The following is a 13,632-nucleotide window of genomic DNA, read 5'->3' on the forward strand; positions in this document are numbered from 1 at the left end:
TTGGCTTCCCTCTGTTTGGCTGGGCATTTTGATACTCCTGGTTTTGTTAGTGAAGAAAATCTTGCCATTTCCTTTCAGGGTCTGAATTCCTCTGCTTCATTCTTAGTACTCACGCCATTTTCTTCTCCCAGGCTGCTTCCCAGAAGCATCTTTGTTCATGGCACAGCCGGGCTTTCCAGATTCCTCCATTTGGTCTTGGTGAGAACTGATTTGGAACTGTGCTAAGAGGGTGGTGCTGTGGACTCTCTCCAGTTGCCAGGCCTGCCAGGATTCACAAGGCTTTCCAGTTAAAGTGCAGATACAAGGGTGAATGGAGAAGGGCAGGGAGAGGGAGTAGAAACCAGGCATATGGATTCTGGGATCACTTTGCGCTGACCCATATCCCTTTGTTCTGCTCTGAATACCTAAATATGAAAACAATCCAAATAATGTTGAGCCCTGCATCGCCTCCCAAGTACAGCAGCAACAACTAATTAAAACTGAAAGGGTTCCCATCTCCTCCTTTGTTTTTGCCCAGTGAATGAATTTGGGTGTGTGTGAAACTTTTTAAACTGAAATCTAGAGCTTTATATCTACAGTAGTAAGAACAATCTACAACTCGACTGCACATGGGTGTTTGTGCTGCATGAAAATTTGATTGCCCATGTGTTATAACCGTCCACTCAGAGGAAGACAATTTAAAGGCAAAAATCAAAGCACAAAGCCATCGAAAACAGGCTGCTATTTCTCACCAGCCAGATCCTGGGGGTCTGGGGAGACGAGTCATCAACCTGCCGATGTGTCTGGCAGTGACAGAAGCTTCCAATCCAATCTCTATTTCATTCAATTATCATTCCCTACAACAGGCCCCTGCGTTGTTTGCCCTCAAGAGGAACCTGTGTCGCACCCACTAGTGCAATTTGTCTGTGATGCTCTCTGGCTTTACATTGACTAAAATCCAATTTTGTTCAAACACACAGTCATGTGTGCCAAATAAACAAACTCTAATGGAAACAGAGGGATTGTATGACTCAATAATGAGCCTTCAAACACTTCTTTGACTTTTAAAAAGGCTACATAAAAAACAGGAAAATGTGAGCACACAGTAGCTGTGTGATGTGGGAGTGAAACCATTAACTGCTGAAATAAAAAAATAAAAAAAAGAACTGGACTAGATGAAATCCCATGGCAAAACCTGGCAGAATTTCATTTACCATTAATTGGTGCCTGAACTTTTTTGGGTGATGCAAAATGTGTCTAAAATTTCTATACAGCTGGTTTCCTTTTCAGCAATAATGGTTGGTAAGAGGAATAAGCACCCATATCATGACTACTTCAGTGACAATCTCACTTAAGAATTTATTATTAGAAGGCTTAGTATTTTTCTATGCTGCCAAACCACCAACAAAATCTTTTTTTGCAGGAGCAACTGACAAATGTGGTAAGGAATATTCAAGACAAAAACAATAAACAAATTATTTTAAAAGCGGATGTCATTAAAGGACTGACCTCTCCTTTCCAGAGGATCCTGTTTAATATGCACTTCCAAATTATATTTGATGCTTGTTTAACCTGTTTAAACACTCATTACGAATGTCAGCTACAGAGAAGCAAGATCAATTGTCAGACGGTAAGACTGTTCAGTGTCAGATATTGCATTATGATTTACACACAGTGCTAGCTGTACTCCCTCTCTGTTTCATTATCATCAGGTCATCTGTGATGGAAAGAAATATCTAGTTATTTTTAATTAAAATAATGGTATTATATTATTATTCTGTCTGGTATGATATTAGTTATTAATTATTAATTGATATTAGTTATTATACAAGTGACCCAAAAAAAACAACACATTTTTAATGTGTTAAGTTAATGTGTTTTAATGTTTAATTTTAATGTTCCAAAAGATTTGAGTTGGTCACTAATGTTGAATTATTGTAGGGTAAAACTCAAAATCAGTATGGGGGGATGATTTATAACACATTTGAAAAATCCTAACTCTTTCAAATTCAAGTAAGTTAAAAAAAATCTAAAAAGTTTAACTTGTAATTAACTTGTAATTTGTCTATTTGCTATTCTGAAATGTTTGTACAATCCGATAGGTAAAGAGGTTGATGGGATCATGGTTGAACACAAAAGGGGCATCCTTGAAAGACTCAGCCTTTGTGATAGCCATGTAAACAACAAATACTTCTTTGTACCTGAGGTCATTTGAAATGGAGCAGAAAGTGGAAAAGTTTCCTTTCAACTGCCGAGACAACATTTCAAATGATGTGGACATCATATCCTCCGTGCTAAAGTGAAAAACAACCTCCAAGATGGTTCCCAGCTATAAGTTTAAAATCCAGCTTTGGTGATGAATGATGTGGTGTAGCTTGCACATGTCCGCTGAAAGGTGCACTACTCTGTTTATTTCAACATGACAAGGCCAATTCTACATTCTGCAGACTTATGATGGTGTAAAAGAATTCATGTATTAAGTTGGCCTACCTGCAATCCAGAACAGGCCCCAGAGAAAATGTCAAGCACATTTGGTAGTGACAGTGTCAACTGAGATTTATAACTTTGAATAAATGAAGTCATTTATCAAACCTTTATTGGTGTCTTCGTTTCTCAAATGCATGCTGAGTGATGATAAAAGAAAAGGGGATGTAACATACTGGGAAACATTTTCATTTCCTGTCTTTTTATAAATTTGTTGCTGGCATCAAATTCAGAATGAGTATAGATTTATAAAAACAATGATATTGATCCCTCAAGACATTTCACTGCATTTATGTTAAAAGGATTTGCAGAACATTTTGTATTTAATGGCATATCAAATGTCGTGACACAACCCCAATTAAAAATTGGGGTTGTGTCACGGTCTTCTTCAACAGATGGAGGTTCCCAGAAATAAAGACATTACACTTAAAATAAATCCTTTTTCAAGTTCATAGGAAAAAAAAGAAATTGAAGAAGCCTCTGCAACGGCTATGATACCCAGGTAACCTCCATCTGCCAGGTAAGATCCAGTATGATTGAAAGCTCCACAACAGATATCAAATGGACTTTGTGCTGTGATTGTTGTTTTAATTGTGTATATCCCTAGGCATGTGGGGTGCATTGACTTCCTCATAAACATTTCCAAAGCAAATAGGCGTTTCACATCAGTTGAGAGTTCAGATTTGAGTTTCCAATGGTAGTTTTAGTTTTCCTTGTCATGCCCAAGATAGACCACCAATGTAGCTACAAGAGGACACAAACCAGTGTCTTATTGTGCCGGTCCCAAGTCCGGATAAATACAGAGTGTTGCGTCAGGAAAGGCATCTGGTGTAAAACTTTTGCCAAATCAAATATGTGCATCAAACTTATGACTTCCCTACCGGATCAGTCGAGGCCCGGGTTAACAACGACCGCCATCGGTGCTGTTGACCTACCGGTTGCCGGTGGAAATTGGACTACTGTACGTCGAAGAAAGAGAGGAAGAAAGTGTGATCGTAGGAAGAGAGAGAAGAGGAACGCCAACAGTATAGGACTGAGAGTAGGGACGTTGAACTATGGAACTATGACGTTGGAACTATGACAGGAAAAGGTAGAGAGTTGGTTGACATGATGCAGAGAAGGAAGGTAGACATACTGTGTGACCAGGAGACCAGGTGGAAAGATAGCACGGCTAGAAGTTTGGTGTGGATAGGAAGAGAAATGGAGTAGGAGTTATCTAGAAGGAGGAGTTTCTTGGGAATGTCCTGGAGGTAAAAATAGTTTCAGAGTGATGAGTCTGAAGCTAGAAATCGAAAGTGTGATGTTCAACGTTGTTAGTGGGTATGCTCCACAGGTAGGATGTGAGCTGGAGGAGAAGGAGAAATTCTGGTTGGACTTTGATGAAATGATGCAGAGCATACTGAGAAGTCAGAGGGTTGTTATTGGAGCAGACTTCAATGGACATATTGGTGCAGGAAACAGAGGTGATGAGGAGGTGATGGGCAGGTTTGGTATCCAGGAGAGGAACGCAGAAGGACAGACGGTAGTTGACTTAGCAAAAAGGATGGAAATGGCTATAGTGAATACTTTCTTCCAGAAGAGGCAGGAACATAGGGTGACCTATAAGAGTTGAGGTAGGAGCACACAGCTAGACTACATCTTGTGTAGACGGTGTAATCTGAAGGATATCAATGACTGCAAAGTAGTGGTAGGCGAGAGTGTAGCCAAACAGCATAGGATGGTGGTGTGTAGGGTGACTCTGGTGGTGAGGAAAATGAAGAGGGCAAAGAGGAGGTTTATGGATGTTTATGGATGTAGTGAAAGAGGATATGAATGTAGTTGGTGTGAGAGAAGAGGATGCAGAAGACAGGGTTAGATGGAGGCAATTGATTCGCTGTGGCAACCCCTGAAGGGAGAAGCCGAAAAGAAAACGAATTAGAAGCCCAAGATAGACCATCCCTGAAACACGGACAAAGCCTGCCCAGGCAGCGATTTTATTTTTGCTGGACCATTTGGGCAAGGGACATGTACCTTAGCCAAACTGAGTGGTGACGTTGCATAAAAAATGCAAAGCATGCCTGAAGATCTTTGGGCACATTTTGGGTCCTCCTTCCCACTGATATGCAACAGACCAGTGAGAAACACTTTTAACATTTCAATTTCTTCACTTATATGGCAGCCTCTTATTGATGTTTGTCCTCCAGGTTTCTGTTTTATTTCCCTGTTTCATCATTCACAGCTGGTAAAAATACTTTTAAATAACAAATTAAGAGGGTGCTTTCATAGTAAACTACACCTCTGAAAAAGGCTAACATTCAACAAATTAAAACCACCAAGATAATCCAGTAAATGCAACTACAAATCAGTGTATTTGTGTGTAATCATGGACTTGACGTTATTATGAGAACAAGTTAATCAAGTTAAACTGATTATACTTTCTCTTCTTTCTCTTTTATAGGAATTTATTTTAGATTTTCATTTTAGCCATATCTAAGAGCCTAACATCTCTCAGCAAGAGACATGACATCATATGTTTTAGCTCATGTTGATTCAAACGGACAAAAAGAGAGTCAACAAGACTCATGTAACCCTTTCAGCCATTAGACACAATGATATCAAAAGGGACAGGCAGACAGGGGTGGATGGTAACGGAGTAAATTTACTTAAGTACTGTACTTAAGTACAGATTCTGAGGATTTTTACTTTACTCAAATATTAGAATTCTTTCATACTTATTACTCGAATACATTTCCAAGGCAAAGATTTTGACTCTTACTCGAGTTAATTTCTGAGAAGGCTCATGAATACTCGTTACTTTTAGTTTGCCCTTTGTTGTTTTTTTTGTCCAGATCGATTAGACATACAGAAATACTCAGCAGGAATTGCATGATGCCGCTGGGAAAATTAGATCTTTTTCTTTTTTTATACACTGAAATTTTTTACTAAATAATAATAATATTAAAAAAGGTTGATTAATTAAAACTTCAATAAAGGAGGAAAGTCTTTTATTATTCAATGAATACATTTTATTTTTCAACAGTCACTGAAATTAGGAAGGATATTTGTAATATTCTCAATAGTAAACAAAATAATAATGATCATGATTACTGTCCTGACTAATCCGAAATACTCTGGTTGCATAAGTCCCTAATTCTTTGAACTGATAAAGAACTGATAAAGACGTGTGCAAACACACATGTCTACTGGACTGAATGGACTATTCAAAACAATATACCAAAATCAAATAATTTAAATGTGATATATAATGTATGAATTTTGTTGACAATATGTTGTAATGAGAGAGATGTTGTTGATTTAGGGGACGGGAATTTCACAAGCCAATGGCTTCTACCCGTCAACCCTTTTTTTCTTTTTCAGATGTTGTTGTTGATGTTCTAAAACTGATGAGAGTGAAGTCTGCTGTAATAATAACATGTCTGGAAAGACAAACATAAACTAACTAAAATTCTTTTATCATTATGACATCAGGTAGTTTACTTTTTCCTCAAAACACTATTCCTAATATCAAACTGCATTCTACCCTCATTGTCGTCCATCCGCTTGGGTTCTCTTTCTCCATCACCCTCAGTAGCATCTGTCCTCTGGGAGACTTCAGCCCCTCTCTAATCGAGCAGATGGTCAAGGTCGACCACTTTATTGGACTCTGTTGCACATCAAACTGTCTCTGTCTAGAAAATGAAGTCACTATAAAATATATCACATTTGTTTTCCACTAAATGCTACCTCTGGGAATATAAGTGAATACTTTCGGATTAATTCTTGTGTGCTCATTATTTTTGTCTTTGTTGTGTTCAGTAGTTGCGGTGCAGTGAAATCAATACATATTGTTTAAAGATGATGGTATACTTTCCAAAAGTAAAGGGAGATGTCGGGCTGGCAGATTATTTAAAGTAACTTTATGTGCTACTGGGTTGGTGCTGTTTATCAAGCACAAACAGTGCTAAATATTTTAGCATTTCACAGCAGCAGATGGTGGAATGAGAAAGGGACAAGTGAAAAGGAAGACAACAACGAGAGCATCTCTGACTCTGTTCTTGACAAACGCAACAAAAGCAACAACAACAATAACAACAACAATATTTTAGGGGGAGAAGCAGTAATTATTCTCTAGAAATGATTTTTCATTTTTAAAAAACATCACTGCAAACTACACAAATGCAATAAGCTGTACGATTCCCATGATTTTATGTGGAGTCTTGTTTAGTGTCACACAATTCACGATTTAGACAGGAAGATGGAATTGGAATTGTTGCATGAACCAACCAGTTAACTTGTTGCTTGTAACATGCCTCTTGTTTCTTGATTGCCTCTGTCTGTGTGTGTGTGTGTGTGTGTGTGTGTGTGTGTGTGTGTGTGTGTGTGTGTGTGTGTGTGTGTGTGTGTGTGTGTGTGTGTGTGTGTGTGTGTGTGTGTGTGTGTGTGTGTGTGTGTGTGTGTGTGTGTGTGTGTGATTTCTGGTGTGTGCTCCTTAGAGAGGAGGGCTTAAAGAGCTCATTGAGGACAGCCACATCAGGGCAACCGACAGACAGCTGGCTCTCTCAGATGATGCATTGGTCTTGGCATCCTAATTGGCCCCAGTGCCTCTGACAGGGGGGCCTGGTGTTTCTGTATGTGTTCAACCATGTGTGTTTGTCCAAGTGTCTGTCATTTTGTGGTATACTGTATAGTAGTTCTGTTTATAATTGCTTTGTTTTTGCATATGTTACGTTTGTATGCAGCATCTGCATCCTGGGGCTGATATGTGTAAGAGGATGGTTGTTTTTAGGTGTGTCTGTTTGTGTGTTTGTGTGGGGGGGTGCTCTTGTCTACTTGAATGTACACGACATATAGCTCTTTAGGCCAGGATGGAGTCTCACTGACCTTTCATCCACTACAGAATCTGCAGTGAGCATAGACACATATCCACAGAGAATATATGGTGTTTCTAATTGCTCATGCATACAAGTGTGTGTAGCTGTATTGTTTGTGTACAGTGTGACATATGCAGATTAATGTGTTTAGTGGAATTTTCTGTTTCTGTGTTTACTGCATATATCAGCATCATATTTTGCAGCAATGTTATGCCATCAAAGCTCATTTAAATCCAATTGAATTAAAAGATAGTGTATGCATGTGTGCATAATTTTGCTGCATATGCATAACATTAAGCATTCAAGTATGTTACTGTGTTGACAGAGTGTGTGTCTGTGTACTCTTGCTGTCATGAGTAATATCAATCAATTCAAAGATTATAACCAGAAATGACACAAGACATTTACATTATCCTGGGGAATGTAATAAATGAAATTAATTATCATTGTCATCCTGTCTGTTACAGAGCTGTCTGGTCACTTTGAGTCATAGCTTTGGCCTGTTGGGCAGTGAAAATGTTAAAAGGTCAGTGGTTCAAGTCCAGCAACAGTTCATGTGTACATCACTGCAGAGGAGGACATTAAGGCTTGGTTGCTGCTGGGAGCAACACATATCAAGCATATACATTCATCTCAGAGGGATATGTGAAGCACTCCATATTAATTGACTGTACTGCATGCGGTGATTTGCTGCTGGTGAAAATATTTTCATGTGACAAAAAAGAAATGGCATTGATCTTGCATAGTCAAATATCTCCTGTTGTCTATCATGTATTATCACTGTGATCAACTTTGGCCAAGTCACCATCACAAAGCTGGAGGCCATTATAGTAATTCTTACATTGTTGACTGACTCAAAAAATAGCCCGGGACATACTTGAATTGGGAAAGTAGAGTGAAACAATTACCCCTGTGGTGATGGCAATGTACTTGTGTAGCTATAGAGTGGAGCTGTGCTGGGTGTAATTGATGTTGGTTGGTGGCTGCCAGGGAGGTTGGAGACATGTTGACCGTAGAGACATTTCCTCTAATGGGTCTTGCCAGGGGTCATGGCACACGCTACAGACCAAAGCTCTTACACCCTGACCAAGTCTCCAGTGGCTCCTCTACTACACACTGTGTAATGTTTGTGGTGGTAGTGATGAAAACCCTAGCCCTAGCCCTATTCCTTTTTACATCAAGGTCAACATTTTCTCAACTCTTCAGATTATTGTAATCTATAGGGTAATGAGTAAGGTGCCCTTTCAGTATATCAAAATAACCAAAGTATGTTGGAGGGCAAATGGTCCACCATGGGTTTGAGGGGGATCAAATTATAGAAACTGCTAATAAAATTGATATGCCTGTTGTCTTTTGTGTATTCCCACATGATCACAGTGTTTACCTTCATAGGTAGCTGAGTCTGAAATTTTACATTGCCATGTTTCTACAAGAGCCTTGACTGGACTAAAACCGTCCCAAGAAGAAGCCCTTCATGATTTTCAGATTTAGTGGTAAAATTGATACAATAGATGATCTTTAGGTGTGCAATTCACATTAACATCTCTTCAGGTGTCACTCTTTCATCAATGTTCTGCAACCTTATCCTGAGTGAATGTGTGTGTGTGTGTGTGTGTGTGTGTGTGTGTGTGTGTGTGTGTGTGTGTGTGTGTGTGTGTGTGTGTGTGTGTGTGTGTGTGTGTGTGTGTGTGTGTGTGTGTGTGTGTGTGTGTGTGTGTGTGTATGTGTGTGTGTGTGGGGGGGGGGCAGGTACTAGGATAGGGTACATTGATGTTGTCAGGTCATCTCAGGGCTTCTCCCTTCCATTTCTACATCATGAAGACCATGTGGACAATAGACAAGCTGCTGAGGAGAAGATGAGCAACAACAAAAAAGTGAAGGACATTTTTTGCCAGAGTATTTTGAGTTTAGGTACCTTGTGCTAAGCATGAAAATAACAGTTTCTCAAGTCTCAGAATTGACATTGTTTAGGATTTCTGAATACCACACAGTATTTGGATTGACTACACCTCAAATTTATTTTAAAACTAAAAATGTCTGTGCCAAAACACCTCTCCATGATGTACAGTATTTGTGGCCAAAATGAAAAGTCACATGATAGCTTGACCATCACAACATGAGTCCTTGACCACGTAAACTTACACAACATAAAATCTGGAATCCAACAGGAAACATAGTTTTAAAGTACAGTAGTAAAAGAAAAAACAATAGTTCACTGATCGTTTCCCCTAGAAAATACACAGAAATCTTTATTAATACATAGATCACCCTTCAACCGCATTTCACGATAATGCATCAAGCAGTTTATATGTGACTGTAAATTTTCAAAAACTTCCTATCATGTCTTCTTCTACTTTCAGCTCTGCCCTTCAGGGGTCGTCGCAGCGAATCAGTTTCCTCCATCTAACCTTCTCTTCTCCATCCTCTTCTCTCACACCAACTGCATTCATGTCCTCTTTCACCACATCCACAAACCTCCTCTTTGGTCTCCCTCTAAGCCTCCTGCCTGGCAATTTAAAACTCAGCATCTTTCGACCAATATATTTACTATCTCTCCTCTGGACATGTCCAAACCACCTCAGTCTGGCCTCTCTGACTTTATCTCCAAAACTTCTAAAATGCGCTGACCCTCTGATGTACTCATTCCTGATCCTATCCATCCTGGTCACTCCCAAAGAGAACCTCAGCATCTTCATCTCTACTACCTCCAGCTCTGTCTCCTGTCTTTTCCTCAGTGACACTGTCTCTAGACCAAACAACATCGCTGGTCTCACCACAGTTTTGTACACCTTTCCTTTCATTTTAGCTGAAACACTTCTATCACACATTACACCTGACACTTATCCACCCGTTCCATCCTGCCTGTACATGCTTCTTCAACTCTTTTCCACACTCTCCATTGCTCTGGACTGGTGACCCTAAGTACTTAAAATCCTCCACTTTCTTGTACTCTTCTCCCTGTAACCTCACTCTTGCACTTGGGTCCTTCCCATTCACACACATGTATTCTCTCTTACTGCGGCTAACCTTCATTCCTCTCCTTTCCAGGACAAACCTCCACATTTCTATATTCTCCTCAACATGTTCCCTGCTCTCACTACAGATCACAATGTCATCTGCAAACATTATAGTCCATGGAGATTCCTGTCTAACCTTGCCTGTCAGCCTGTCCATCACCATCGCAAACAAGAAGGGGCTCAAAGTTGATCCCTGGTGCAGTCCCACCTCCACCTTGAACTCTCCTGTCACACCTACAGCACACCTCACCACTGTCTTACAGTCCTCATACATGTCCTGCACCGTTCTAACATACTTCTCTGTCACTTCAGATTTCCTCATACAGTACAACAGTTCCTCTCTGGGAACCTTGTCATAAGCTTTCTCCAGATCTACAAAAACACAATGCAGCTCCCTCTGGTCTTCTCTGTACTTCTCTATCAACATCCTCAAAGCAAATACTGAATCTGTAGTACTCTTTTTTTGGCATGAAACCATGCCGCTGCTCATAAATGCTCACTTCTGTCCTTAGTCTAGCTTCAACTACTCTTTCCCATAACTTCATTGTATGGCTCATCAGCTTTATTCCTCTGTAGTTGCTGCAACTCTGCACATCTCCCTTGTTCTCTCTCCTTGTTCACCTCTCCTCCATTCCTCAGGCATCTCCTCACTATCTAAGTTCCTCTTGACAAACCCAGTCAGAAACTCTACTGCCACTTCTACTACACACTTCCATACCTCCACAGGTATATCATCAGGACCGAGTGCCTTTTCATTCTTCATCCTCTTCAATGCCCTCCTCAGTTCATCCTGACTACTCTTTGCTACTTCCTGGTCCACAACAGCCACCTCTGTTAGTCTTTGTTGTCTCTCACCACCCGTACCTGCTGTACATCCTTCCCATTTCTGTCTCTCTGTATTGCCAACCTGTATAGATCAGTCTCTCCCTCTTTACTGTTCAACCTTGCATACAAGTCATCATAAGGCACATGTTTGGCCTTTGCTACCTCTACTTTCACCTTACGCTGCATCTCCCTGTACTCCTGTCTACTCTCTTCAGTCCTCTCAGTGTCCCACTTCTTCTTAGCTAACCTCTTTCTCTGTATACCTCTACCTCCTCCTTCCACCACCAGATGACACACCAAGTACTCTCCTACCTGTCTCCCTGATCACATTAGCTGTAGTTGTCAAGTCATCTGGAAGCACCTCCTGACCACCCAGAGCCTGTCTTAACTCCTTCCTAAAAGTCATGCAACTCTTCCTTTTTCAGCTTCCTTCCACCATTTCGTCCTCTGCTCTGCGTTTGCCCTCTTCATCTTCTTCACCACCAGAGTTCTCCTACACACCACCATCCTATGCTGTTTGGTTACACTCTCGCCTACCACTACTCTGCAGCCACTGATCTCCTTCAGATACACCATCTACACAGGATGTAGTCTACCTGTGTGCTCCTACCTCAACTCTTATAGGTCACCGTATGTTCCTGCCTCTTCTGGAAAAAAGTATTCACTATAGTTGTTTCCATCCTTTTGGCAAAATCAACCACCATCTGTCCTTCTGCATTCCTCTCCTGGATACCAAACCTGCCCATCACCTCCTCATCACCTCTGTTTCCTGCACCAATATGTCCATTGAAGTCTGCACCAATGACAACTCTCTCACTTCTAGGTATACTCTGCATCACTTCATCAAAGTCCAAACAGAATTTCTCCTCCCCTCCAGTTCACATCCTACCTGTGGCGCATACCCACTAAACACATTGAAGGTAACACCTTCAATTTCTAGCTTCAAACTCATCACTCTATCTGACACTCTTTTTACCTCCAGGACATTCCTAACAAACTCCTTCTGCAAGATAACTCCTACTCAATTTCTCTTCCTATCTACACCATCATAGAACAACTTGAACCATCCTCCTAACCTTCTATTCCCGCTAGCTTTCTACATGGTGTCCTGGACACACAGTATGTCTACCTTCCTCCTCTGCATCATGTCAACCAACTCTCTACCTTTTCCTGTCATAGTTCCAACATTCAGCGTCCCTAGTCTCAGTCCTATACTCTTGGCGTTCCTCTTCTCTCTCTTCCTATGAACACACGTTCCTCTTCTCCATCGACCAACAGTAGTCCAATTTCCACTGCACCCTGTAGGTGAATAGCACAGATGGCGGTTGTTGTTAACCCAGGCATCGACCAATCTGGTATGGAAGTCATAGATTTGATTTTTATGTTGCCCAGACAATTGACTTTTTAGTTCCTTCACTTTTGTCTTCTTAAGCTCACTTTTGGATGTCGTAGTTTCTATGAAAGGTCCAAAAATGTCGCTCCACATTTCCCTTCTTTAGTACTGAAAGGGTAGACTGGCAAATGAGGAAAACGTACCTTGAAAATGTCAGTGAAAAAAAAGTCCTCTTGTTCTGTATCAAAGTGTTAAGTTTTTGTTTTCTTACTTGGTCCAGCTCCCCTATTCATTTTTATATGATACTGTTTGTGCATGTGGTGATGTCTAGTTTCTTTGTAGCGAGATCTACCTCAAAGTACGGTCTACCAACTACTGTTGCAATCGACCTGGTAGATTGTGATTGATGTATTCAGTACCCCTGCTTTAGAGTGTTTCAAGACACAAAACAGCACTAGACAAATTTATAAATAATATTCTAAGTGCATCAGACACTTGCTTTGTCTCCTTTCTTGCATTGTAAAGTCTTTTGTGCTATATTTGATACCACTGATCATCACATCACATCATCAAAAAAAAAGACATTTAAGGAACTGCATTATATCAGTTTGAGTCCAACTTATCAGATCGTATATCATGTAGGATACAATTGGCTTTACAGGGTTTTGAGATCTCTACATCAAGTTTGCTTTTTTTTCATGAATATCCTGATGTGAAAAACCAGACACAAGCTTTAGCTTTTTGTATGCACAAAATGCCAGATGTATCAAAATGCTCAAAATTTAAAATCATATATCAGGGCTCGAAATTAGCGTTTTTTCTTGGTAGCAATGGTGCGCCCAAATTTAGAAGTTAGTAGCACCAGCAAAGACTTTGGGAGCACCTACCCAAAAGCGTTCTCATTGTTTCCTGGCAGGACCGCGGTCTGCTCAGACTGTTTTGAGCATATTCTCAGGCAGGTCCACACTCACGTGTCCGCTTCAAACAAACTTTTGCGGTAGTACATTCGAGGGTGCACACTTGGTGCCTACGCGTTTTCACCACATCCACACAAAACTGTTAATAGAGACGCACACCTGACGATCCGCCTCCGGGTCAGGGGACAACCCAGGCACTACCTGGGTGTGGCTCAAATAGCGCATTG

Source organism: Antennarius striatus, chromosome 18 (assembly GCF_040054535.1).
Source record: "Antennarius striatus isolate MH-2024 chromosome 18, ASM4005453v1, whole genome shotgun sequence".
Taxonomy (NCBI): Eukaryota; Metazoa; Chordata; class Actinopteri; order Lophiiformes; family Antennariidae; genus Antennarius; species Antennarius striatus.